The following is a 12,844-nucleotide window of genomic DNA, read 5'->3' as shown; positions in this document are numbered from 1 at the left end:
TGCCCTTTTGTTCTACTGCCATAATTGAGTTTTCTTCTAAATGACTATAAACTCTGTCGGCGTCCATTTCCGTGTATAGTTTATACATCGTTGGAAGTCAAGTTATTGGTCTATAATTTTTAGGGTAGCTTGCAGGTTCACCCTTAAGTAAGAGCATTGTTTTTCCTGTTGTTAACCAGTGCGGCGTGTGTTCAGGGTGCGCATATAAATAGTTATTACTCATGGCTAAATCCTTGTGCAAAGAAGTTAATACTTTAAGCCAAAAGTTAGGTACTGCATCTGGGCCTGGGGTTTTCCATTTAGAGGCTTTTTTCAACTTTGTTTCAATCTCTCTGGCTGTTATTTCACCCCATTTCATTATCCTATACCTTTAAACTTCTTATTCTTTCTTTTACTTCTTCTATCCATTTAGCATCTTTGTTATGTTCCACAGGATCTTCATAGATACTTCAAAGTGTATCTACTTCCTCTTTTTTTGGCGGTCTTACAATTCCCTTTTAACTTATTTCCCAATTCTCTATAAAACTTTTTGGGGTCATCAATAAATTGCTTATTTTGTGCTTTTCCCTTATATTTATCTTTGTATCTTTTAAGTCTTTCCTCCTGTTTTGAAATTTTTAGTTTGTTATCTCCAGTGGTGCATAATAAATCCTGGTCAGTTCTAATACTGTGCATTGCTTTTATCACATCTATCTTTCTCAGTATTTTTATTGATCTATTGCATTTTCTATAATGTTCTAACAATGACACTTCTTGTCTTAGCTGCTTTATAGTTTTCTCTATTCGATTTTTCCATGATGGTATTCGGTTTCACCCCATCTTTTCCCTTGCTACCCTGTGTTCCTGTGGTAGAACTTTATCAATTATTAATTTAAGCAGCACAGTAATATATTCTGTTTACTTCTATTGCATGGATCTCTATGAACAGTCCTAATTACTGTGTTCATTTGTTTTATCAAGCTTCTGACTTTTGGGGTTTTATTAAACTTCTGCAGTCTATTTCTCTCATTGATCTTGATATATCTGTATTTGTCTATTAAATCAAGCAAGTCTTCTCTTAATTCATTTTCTTCCATACTGAGGGCACATCCCTTGTTTTCTGTTTCCTGCGGCATTCTATAGAAAATTCTATAGCATCTTCCTGTGGCCCATTCTCTTCAGTTTCATCCTGTGTCATCTGTTGCTCTGTCACATGGGAGCTCACTGGCCTATCACTCCTCAACAGTGACTGCATCAGAGTTTCCACAGTTTCCTGTTCCTTTCCTTGCTGTTTAGCTTCAAATGAACGTTTATACTGGTTTCTTGTGGAAGGATCCAACATATCTTGATATGGCACCTGACCAATTGCTTCCTGTTCCACTGGTTTCCCCTTAATTTGGATATCCATTGCTCTATCTTGTTGTGGTGCTTTCTGCATTTGATTTTCTACACTGAATTCTTCTCTTTGCAGCTGTTCCATAAGCTCAATTTCTATTTCTTTGACTTCTCCATTACTAATATTTTCCTACTTTTCCTCTTAGTCTTTTTATTTTTTGTATTGTAAAGTTTTCCATATCTGGATTCCTTTCTCTATAGTCTTCTTCAAATATCTTTGGTGCTGCTCTTTTTGTATTGGTTAATTTTGCTTTCTCTTTTGCATAGACATTACACCATATTAAATCTCTTTTCCTTTCCCATTTCCATATTTCTTCTTCACATGTCTCCTGATCTTCTTGCTTTTCCTTATTCTGAGGACTCACTCCATTATGCTATGATGTAGTCTGTGTTAGATCTTCCACACCAAATCCTTCACTTCGCAGGCACTCCCTAACTTCAACTTCTATTTCTTTAACTTCTGCGTTACTAATCATCTTTTCTACATTACATCTTTGTGCTATTAATCTTTTTATTGTGACATTTTCCATATCTGGATGCCTTTGCCTGTATTTCTCTTCAAATATCTTTGAGACTGCCTTCTCTATATTAGTTAACTTGGCTTTCTCTTTTGCATAAATATTGCACCATATCAACTATCTCTTTCTTTTCTATGTCCATATTTCTTATTTATATTTTTCAAATATTTCTAGATTTTGTTGTTTATATTTTCTCACTTCCTCAGATGCTTCTTTTTCCAAACAGGTCAAAATCTCTTGATCTATATACTGTTTTTCAAAAATCTGTTGTATTAATGAACGCAATTTTTTATTTGAAGCTTCTGACAGTTTTTCCTGCGGAGGTATTTTTCTTTCCTCTAATTTCTCTCTTAATCATTTTGTATATCTTGTGTCTGGAAATTCTGGGCTTTTTACATAATAGTAACAATACATAATTTCTTTCTTATCCTCAATAGTCCCCCTATTGCCCTTATGGCTCTTCTTTGGCCAATCAATTTTTGTCGTTTTTGTGGACTGCTACTTCCTTCTACAACAGGGGGGCCATCCTCGCCCTGAGCCTGGCCTGGCCCCATTGTAGGAATGTTTCTGTATTTTGAGGATTCTGCACTGTCATTTTTTTCCAGTCCTGGCACAGTGCGCCTACCAGGATTGGGCACTTTTTTATCCTGGGTCTTGTGCACCCAGCTATCTTTTTTATTTTTGATGTATTTCTGTCCATGATATATGCTATATAAATACAGTCAATATATCAGTGTTGCCTTGGAGAGATTTTGTGAAAAACAGGGTCCACCTCGCAAAGGTACTCACCAAGACTTGAGGATGAATTCAATTTCAGCCCTACTATTCTCTTTTGCTTGCTGACTTTTCATCTCTCCATCCGGACCCCTGTGGGTCTGTATGTGTACACCTATGTGTTACTAGATTATTTCACATTATATCATGTCACTGAATGACACATCTTTATACATACACCTATATGTTGCTAGGTGACATTACATCATAGTCGCTCAGTGAATGTCACACATCTGTACATGCACCTATGGATTACAAGGTGGCTTCGCATTACATCCTGTCACTGAGTCTGCCTAACATGTGAATGTACATTTTGTCATGGTATTCTTTAAACACTCAGGTTTTGGTTGCCTATATTAGGCTATGCCTTTAAGTTTTACATGTTGCTGATGCAGGACTATGCGTGTGGGTTGTGATTTTGCTTTTATTGTTTTCTTAGACCACTCTAAGTGCAATAGACTAATTGTGCATCTGTCATTGTATTTACCCTGCAGAATTTGTAGAAGTGGATGACAGCAAAATTGCTGGCCTGCTTCAGGAAGCCAGCATCGACTGGATATGTGAAAACCTTCATAATGGGAAGCAAAATGAACCTGCAATTCTGCAAACAGGTAGAGTTTCATGCTGTATGTAACCATTCATACACAGATGTGCATGTGGAAGGAATATGCTGTCATTAGATTGCAGTAACTTATTTTTCAGTTGTCTTACCAAAATAACCAGTGTTGTAGCTTTTGCATTAGAGGTGACTGTCAGCATTCTCTGCAGTTGTTCAGAGTAAACCATTCAACATTCAAGTTGGGGTTGAAGAAGGCTGTATCATTATCCTAACCTTGTTCTCTACAATCCGAGCAGTCAGGCTAATCTTGCTTGTTTTTATTTCTTCTTCTTCTCCTTTCAGCTTTTGCTATTAGGGGTTGCCACATCGGAATATTTTCAACTGAAGATTGAGTGGTAGGAGTATTTTATAGTGTCAAGTTGCAAGGCAGGCACCCAATCTTCCTCAGAAGGCATACACCCTTGAGCATACACTCACACCTAGGGCCAATTTAGAGTGTCCAATCCACCTACAGCATGACTTCGAAATGTGGGAGGAAACTGGAGCACCTGGAGGAAACCCACATGACCACAGGGAGGACATGCAGACTCTGCACAGAGGGCACGCCAGCCAAGAATCAAACCGGAGAACCTCTTGCTGTGAACCAGCAATGCTAACAGCTGCACCACTGTGCTGCCCCTTGCTATGCTATTACCACATGCAAAATCAGTAGAAATAGTGAAATACTGATCTGTTTAGGAAAGCTAGAAATAGAAGTAATACAGGATTTACATATTTTTGCATAAAGTGCTATAAAGATACATTTGTATGTGTACATTCTGTAGAGAGTATCATTGGCAGAATAACGTGTAACTGCCAAGCAGTCTATATAGCAGAAATGAAAGTAGAAATAACGTGGCTTATTTATTTCTTTGTTTGTTACATTTATTCATGTCACATTTGTTAATTGGATAGGGAGACGGTATGATGACCCCTTTCATCAATGACCCAGACCATTAGCAGTATGACATTTACTGTTAGTGTATGCAATTTCCTTTTCTTTATCATCCAATACCTGTTGGAGAAGTTCTACAGAAAAATTTTCATTCCCATTACATCATGATGACCTAGAATAGCCTAGTTCCATGGTCTTCAGAATGAGCCCATTCTAAGTACTGTGGCCTTTGCTATTGCAACCTCACATCACTGAACCCACAGACATTGCCAACATACTGGCAGACAGGTTCAGTGCAAACTTCACCCCCCTCTCCCCCCCTAAAGGAGAGATAACTATCCCAGCCGAGTGTAGCCTCCCGGACATCTCAAATGCGCAGGTGAAAGCTGCTCTCTCTAAAGCTAAAAACACAGCATCAATGGGACCGGATGGTGTCCCCGGCTGTGTGCTACACGAGCTAAATGAGGAATTAAACCCGCACATAAGGCAGCTGTTTAATCTCAGCCTTACCACAGGATACGTGCCCAAGGAGTGGCGTACGGCAACTGTGGTCCCACTCCACAAAGGTGGCGCCTCACGGACCCTGGTAATTACCGCCCATAAGCTTAACAAGTCTAGTCTGCAAAGCTATGGAGAGGATCATAATGGAGCTCATAAACAAAGATATAGGGGACTTGCAGACATTGGACCCGACCCAGTTTGGCTTTGTCAAGGGAAGATCATGCCTTTTGAACTTGGTCGACTTCTTGAAATAGTCACCAAGGCCATTGATGAGGGAAAGGCAGTCCATACAGCCTACCTTGACCTTGCAAAGGCTTTCGACACAATACCCCACTCGGGTATTGTAGAAAAACTTACCAGCTTAAATGTAAACCCATATGTCACAAGATGGGTTGCAAACTGGCTTAAGGACAGAACCCACAGGGTTAGAGTTGCTGGCTGTGTCAGACTCCAAGCCGGTCACAAGTGGTGTCCCACAGGGCTCGGTCCTTGGCCCCTATTGTTTGGCATCTACTTCTCAGAAGTACAGGCCAACATGGGAGGACTTTGGCTGACAAAGTTTGCAGATGACTGCAAACTGGGCCATAGTGGAAAGTGCATCGGACACGGATATCCTTCAGAAGGGACTCACGGAAACAGATAGCTGGTGCCAGAGCCATGGCCTGAAGTTAAACGCCAAAAATGTATAGTCATACCCTTCGGGAAAAACAAGGTAACCCCAAGCTACCATATAGGTGGCAATCCACTAAGCACAGAAGAGGTTATCAGGGACCTGGGGACCCAGGTTGACAGTGGCCTTTCTTTTGACACTCACATTGCTAAAGTGGTTAGAAAGACCTTCTACATTGCCCACCTGATCATGAAGGGATTCACATCCAGATCTAGTGAGGTCATTGTTCCCTGTACTCTTCACTTATCAGACCAATGATCGAGTACAATGCCCCATTCGGGATGTATCTCACCCGACATCTGCAGCAATTGGAGAGACCCCAAAAGTTCCTCACCAAAAGGATAAAGGGACTCCAAAATCTGTCATATGCTGCCAGATTGAAGAAACTCCAGCTCTATTCAGTCGCATACCGTCTGCTCAGAGGTGACATGTGCCTGACATACAAGGCCATGTCCAACCCGGAATTAATGGATATGCTCCACCTCAAAAAATCCAAATCCACCAAAACCACTAGAGCAAGCGAATTAAACCTTAGCACGGATATAAATAGGACATGCTGGAGGGATAGATTTATCACTCAGAGACTCCCTATGCTGTGGAATAAAATCCCGGTCCATGTGAGGCAGAGCACCTCGCTGACTCTGTTCAAGAGAAATCTAGACCTGTGGATGGGAGATCGTAGGTTTACCCCGGGAATCATCTCTGGGTCACTGCTGGACAGAGGCACAACAAACTAATGGGCACAGTATTTTTTCATATAAGGGGTGGCGTAAGCCACAATAATTTGGGCTAGGCTTATAAATGCCTTAGGGCAGATAGCCTAGTATAAACCTATGAACCTATGAACCTATGAACATGCAAGAAACATTTTCTGTTCATTACAGAGGCCAGTGGAGTGAGTAATTCCTTCCAGAAGATATGTTTATTATGTAGAGAACTACCATTTGATCACTGCTGCAATAGCATTAGCCATATGGATGATATTTTGCATAGGATATAAAAGCTGGACAGCTTCCAAAGTTTAAGGACATCTTCCATGAGCAAAAAGTGTTATCAGCTCAAAAAAATCAATGGTGTGGGTGCCAAGTCCTTCAGAACTTTCCTGCTGCTTAACAGAACTCTTCTTGCAGGCTTTCGAGGATTGACGGTCATCTAATGGTTCTACTTTGCTGGCAAATAAGTCCCATTTGGGGAAAAAATTCCACATTTTATTTTTATTGCAGAAACCTAACTTTTTCTTTGATAGAATTTATTTAAAGCTAGGTAAAAGTGTTTTCGTGGATTGTCACGTGACTTTTAGTGACTTTTTACTGTGAAGAGTGACTTTTTACGTTTGTGGGAAGAAAAAAGTTTGTTTTTTCTAGCTAAAACTTGTGTTAAATTACTTTTGGGAGCTGGTGCCTATTCCACATTACTGGAAAAAATCTCCTTTTGTAAACTTACCTGTTTCACTGACTACTGATGTCAATCTTACCTGAATTTCAGGCATCATTTTTGGCTTCACCATAGAACAACCTACCAGTTCATCAGTTCTTCTTCCTTCCATCTATATATAAAAAGAAAAAATATCCATACAGCTTTCAATTCAGGCTCTTGAACCATCATGTTCTGGAGTTACTGGTAAAAGGAAAATAGCATCTTCATTTCCTGCAGATTCACAGTATATTGTATAGGAAAATGATTTTGAAGGTACAACTTCTGTTTTCTCTCATGAGGTCACTGATTCTGATTCTGAGGAGAGTGTTTCTTCTGATAGTCCTCCTAGAAGAATTTTCTTTTCCTGAAACCATATCTAGAATGAACTGATTTTTTAGTGGAAAGATACTGATATTCCACTGTCCCTGAAAAATATTATGATTCATTGCAAATGGAATTTCCCAATCCCATTCAAAAAAGTCCCCCAGAAACAAGGATAGTCCAACAAGTCTAAAGAAATCGTGTTCATCTAGCACTGGAGGACACATGTATTACAGTCTGTAACTTGCCTGACAGCTGCTCCTAAGAAAGGATATAAATCTACCCAAGGATTTTAAAGCTGAGATTTTTACTTTCCCCTGTAAATACAAATGTTGCTTTTGGACCATTTGCTGCTGTCTGCTGCTGAAGTCCTGAAAAAGTGTGATAACAGAGGAAGCTGAATGAGGGAGTTTCTCAGATTTTCATCCTTCCTTCTCCCAATTTGCCAGTGGTATTACTGCTACCGCTGCAAAATAAGCAGACAGAGCAAGACTTAAAAAACAAGGCAAGAGGCCTCCAAAAAAGAAAAAAAAGAGTCCCCCAGAAACAAGAATAGTCCAGAAAGTCTAAATGACTATCAGCAGCATACCACCTTTCCCTGACAAGCCAATAAATCCTCTCCAATATCTGCCTGTCCATTTCTCTCTTTAGCAATAGATCTTTTTAGACAAAAGGGTTCTCAGAGTGATTCATTAGGGTTAAAGATGGCAGTAGGAATACCTCTTTCCTTTCCAGGGGATTCCTCCTCATTTGCCTGTTTAAACTTCTTTTTTTCTCCTTTGTTCAGCATCTGATGACTCATGTGGTGATAAAATTGTTGCTCCTTCTCTGATAGGGAAGTTTTTTTATTCAACAATTTTTCCAGCACCAAAACAAAAGCTTCATGATGCCAGTCTTAGACCTTTCCTTTCTAAACCAGTTTGCGAATGTTCTAGTTTAAAAAGTTATTCCTCCAAACCCCCTTTAAGTTTTTAGTGACCCTAGATTTAAAGGAAACTTATCAACACATTCCTATAGCACCAGATTTCAATTTTTTTAAAGATTTTCTGTGTATCTTACTCCCTGTGCAGGCTAGCCATGGTAGACTGGGATATAGCTTTCAGCACAGTGTCACCTACAGGCATCTTACATACCATCAGAGGAGAATTTTATGACAAACAAGCTGAGTAGGACAAAGACAGACCCCCATGAATGGAAATTGAATCAAGGGGTGTGTGGGGAAACACCTCAGTTAGATCTGTTTGCCTCAATTCACTATAGAGAAATTACAAACATTCTGCTACAGGACTCTGCAAGAAGGCCTGGAAAACAGATGCATTTTGATTGCATTGGAAAGGAATGTTTCTGTATGCCTTTCCACCCTTTCCACTGACATCCATGGTTATTCTAAAGTTTAAAAATGACTCCCCAAAGATCATTGTGGTAACTCCCTTCTGACCCATGCAACAGCGATTCTCCTTTCTTTTGGAAATGGCCACGTGCATTTACTACAAGCTTCCTCATAGAATAGACCTACTCATGCAAGACAGGGTATGTTTGATACCCTATAACTTGAAACAATTTCAGCTTTCTGCCTGGATGATAGTGTTTTAATACCTTTTATGTACCTGTTTTCTGTGAATGTGCAGCTGTTATTAAAGGAGACAAACAAACCTGTGAGTAGGAAGTCATACATTAGTAAATGGAAAAGATTTTCTAGTTGGTGTCAAGATCAGAACCAGGACCATTTTAATATTAGGGTTTCTCTGGTTCTATAATTTTTGTGTGAATTACTATCCTCTGACCTTTCTTACTCCTCTATCAAAGTTCATATGTTGGCCATTTCAGCATGCCTATCAATGGATCCTCCCCTTTCAATGCATGTCCATGTTAAAATGTTTTTGAAAGGTTAATACATACCTGGTTGCCTGGAAAACAGGTGGCTCCTCCTTGGGATCTCAACTTTTTTTTTTTTTTTAGAAATAAATGTCACTTGCTCCATTTAAACTATCTCATCAGACTGATGTGAGGCTCTTAACATGGAAAACAGTTTTGCTAACTTTTGCAAGAAGAGTGGTTGAGTTGGAGTTTCTTATGGTGGGTCAACCTTACCTCATTTTGCTCAAAGAAAGTGTTTTCTTGAGACTTAATACTTCACTCATGCTTAAAATGATATCCAAGTTTACTTTGAGCAATGCTATCCATCTCCTTGTCTTCTTTCTAGAACCTAAAAATGGGGGGGGGGGGGCTATACTTTATACTCTGGATGTTCACAGAAAACTCAGCTATTATTTTGACAGCAGTAGTGTAACTAAAGTGGGGCAAAGGGGGCAACTATCCCAGGCACAAAGAGCTGAAGGGTGTGATTGGTTGATCCCAATCACTGTTTAGTGCATACCAGCTTTTAAAAGCTGCTATTGCATTTGTGATCAAACTTGAGTACTGTAGCACTCTGTGTGTGGTCAAAATTGTAAAAACTGCTTGATCCAGTTTAAAGTTAAAAAAGTCTTTAAAATTGAAACTTGAGCACTGTACTCCATGCAGGGTATAAAGTGTACCAACTAACTGCTACAAGCAGTTTGCTACAGTTTAAATGTGAAAATGTATGTGCCATTTTTTAACTCAAACCTGACCATTGTAGTACTCTATGAAGGGTATAAACTGTAGTAACTGCTTGCTATATATTTGTAGCAGTTTGCCACAGCTTAAAAGAGAAAATATATTCTTTTTCTAAAATGAGAGGAAGAAGGGTCAGGGCAGAGTGCAGAAATGGGACCTGAATGGCAGGAGCAGGAGGGGGGAGTGTCATGTATTTGGCCACCTGGTTAGTATGCCAGTAAGAGTGGCTTTTTTTTTAGCTCTTCTCTTGAAGAGCTGGTGGGGGTGCAGAGTACTACCTGCAGGAAGCTAGCCAATTGACATCTTGCATTTCTCTGGAAGTCCTTTTTTAATCTGGAGGGTGCTAGTTCATGGTATAGGCACAGGGTACTGGCTGAGGTGACTATGGCTTTGCTTGACAAAACTAAAACGTTCAGAAGTTCTAAAGATAAGAAAAAGGGGTGACCTGTGTCAAACCAGATTATCTCCCTGTTTGCACTTAATTTTAAATCGTTTTTTTCTTAAAACTTGCATATTTTCTGTCTTTTTTGCTCACTTTTCTGAGAGTTAAAAAGTTCAGTTACAGGCTTGCTGTTCCTGAACTGTTTGAAAGTTTCTGTGAGGCCATTTTTGCTTGGGCTGAAGGAGGTCTCTGTGTTTATTGGGGTCATTTCCATAACTCCTTCATCTTCCTCTCTTAAAAACTAGTTGCTCTCATGTTTTTGTTCTTTTTCAGGCTTGTGGGCTGTTGGTGTTGGGCTGAAGGAGGGTCTCTGTGTTTATCAGTTAGGGGTCATTTTGTCAAAGGCAGATCATGCCTTTAAACTTTTGTGACTTTGAAACAGTCACCAAAGCATGATATGAGGAAAGGCCGTCAGTCCATACAGCCTACCTTGATCTGGCTAAGGATAGATAACGACACCCATATCGAGGAAAAAAACATCAAAAAGAAATGTCAAGCCATGTCAGACTCAAAGCCTGTCACAAGTGGTGTCCCACAGGGCTCGTCAGTCCTGGGCTTCCTTGTTTGGCATTTTTTAAGTACAAGCAACAACACAGGGGAGGGGACAAAGCACAAAGTTGCAAACTGACTGCAAACTGGCGCCATAGTAAACATACATCACACACAGATGACAGAGGGTCTCAAGAAGGCGGATAGAACGGACTGGTGCCAGAGAAATCTTGACCGCAGATAGCCTAGTATGAACCTATGAACCAAGTGGTTGTTACATGCTATTACCTTTTGCTGTACCCACCACAAAAGGAAATGCCAGGTCAGGTCCTGGTATAGTTTACTGGGACTTTGGGTTCATCTGTGGCTTTTTGGAAAGGGGTGGTTTGTAGAATTATTCTCGAAGCAGCTACTTGGTCCTCTGTATATACCATTATAAAGCACTATAAACTATATTCCTTTTCCAGTTTTAGAGCAGGGTTTGCTATGACCATTCTCAGGGCCTCCTGGACTCTCATTTTTGCTCCTCCCAGTGAGTATAAGCTATGACAGTCCACACATATAGCTAAGGCTACTGCACCAGTGATCAGTATACTGAACATAGTACAGCGGTGTAAGTAAGCTTACCAGAACAGAAGGTGTTTAAATTATCACTGTTGCAGTAACCATTAGTTTGTGAGTTAGTGTGGACAGGTTAACACTATGATTCTAAAAAGAAGCCAGGATGAAGGTAGCTTAGTAGATGACATCATACCACATCTTACGAGTGTCATGTGTCTTGCCTACCATGTGTGTCCTGTAGGGAGGACACACCTGTGATATATGGCATGCTCTGAACACCCTGAGTGCTTTTCAGATGTTAACATGCTCTCCTTTATCCTGTTGTGGTGCTGTTTTCCCTGCAGTACTATACACAAATATGATAGGGTTTTCTTAAGAGCTGTATTCTAAATGTTCAGTCTAACTGCAATAGATTAACGTATCTTTCATTGTGTTTACCTTGCAGAATGTGTGGAGTTGGTGCCACCAAGTTTGGGCCAGTATCCAAAGAATGAAAAGTTTAAGTCTGGCATTTATAATATCCAAGAGGAAGATGCAACAGAACATGAGCCAAGTAAGTCCATGTCTAGTTCTGTTATCATATGTACATACAAGGAATGTGTAATGATGGACTCTGTAATAACTTACTGATTTCAATATAGAGTCACCAGTTAGTTTGCTAAGTGACAGAGCCTTCCAAGTGCTTCCCATGTCACTTTTAAGTATGTGGGGTTACTGTTCACCTTCCTTGACACTCCTTAAAACAGAAACACTTTCCCACCCCTGCTTCTGTCGCTATCATTTGCTCTCTTACCCCATTCCTACTTGTTCTTCCTTTTCTTTCTGTTACTTTCAGTTGTCATGCTTTTCAGAAACCAAAGATAAACAGTGTATTTAGTCCATTTACTACATCTCTGACTTCTTTATAAACAGTGTATTTAATCCATTTGCTACATCTCTGATTTCTTTATAAACAGTGTATTTAGTCCATTTACTACATCTCTGACTTCTTTATAAACAGTGTATTTAGCCCATTTACTATGTCTCTGACTTCTTTATAAACAGTGTATTTAGTCCATTTACTACGTCTCTGCCTTCTTTATAAACAGTGTATTTAGTCCATTTACTATGTCTCTGACTTCTTTACAGTGTATTTAGTCCATTTACTACGTCTCTGACTTCTTTATAAACAGTGTATTTAGTCCATTTACTACATCTCTGACTTCTTTATAAACAGTGTACTTAGTCCATTTACTACGTCTCTGACTTCTTTATAAACAGTGTATTTAGTCCATTTACTACGTCTCTGACTTCTTTATAAACAGTGTATTTAGTCCATTTACTACATCTCTGACTTCTTTATAAACAGTGTATTTAGTCCATTTACTACGTCTCTGACTTCTTTATAAACAGTGTATTTAGCCCATTTACTACATCTCTGACTTCTTTATAAACAGTGTATTTAGCCCATTTACTACATCTCTGACTTCTTTATAAAGAGTGTATTTAGTCCATTTTCTACGTCTCTGACTTCTTTATAAACAGTGTATTTAGTCCATTTACTACGTCTCTGACTTCTTTATAAACAGTGTATTTAGTCCATTTACTATGTCTCTGATGTCTTTATAAACAGTGTATTTAGTCCATTTACTACGTCTCTTACTTCTTTATAAACAGTATATTTAGTCCATTTACTACGTCTCTGGCT

The sequence above is a fragment of the Protopterus annectens genome, chromosome 1.part1 (assembly GCF_019279795.1).
Source record: "Protopterus annectens isolate FY-2018-M chromosome 1.part1, PAN1.0, whole genome shotgun sequence".
Classification (NCBI taxonomy): domain Eukaryota; kingdom Metazoa; phylum Chordata; order Ceratodontiformes; family Protopteridae; genus Protopterus; species Protopterus annectens.
Note: the sequence above shows the minus strand (reverse complement) of the source record.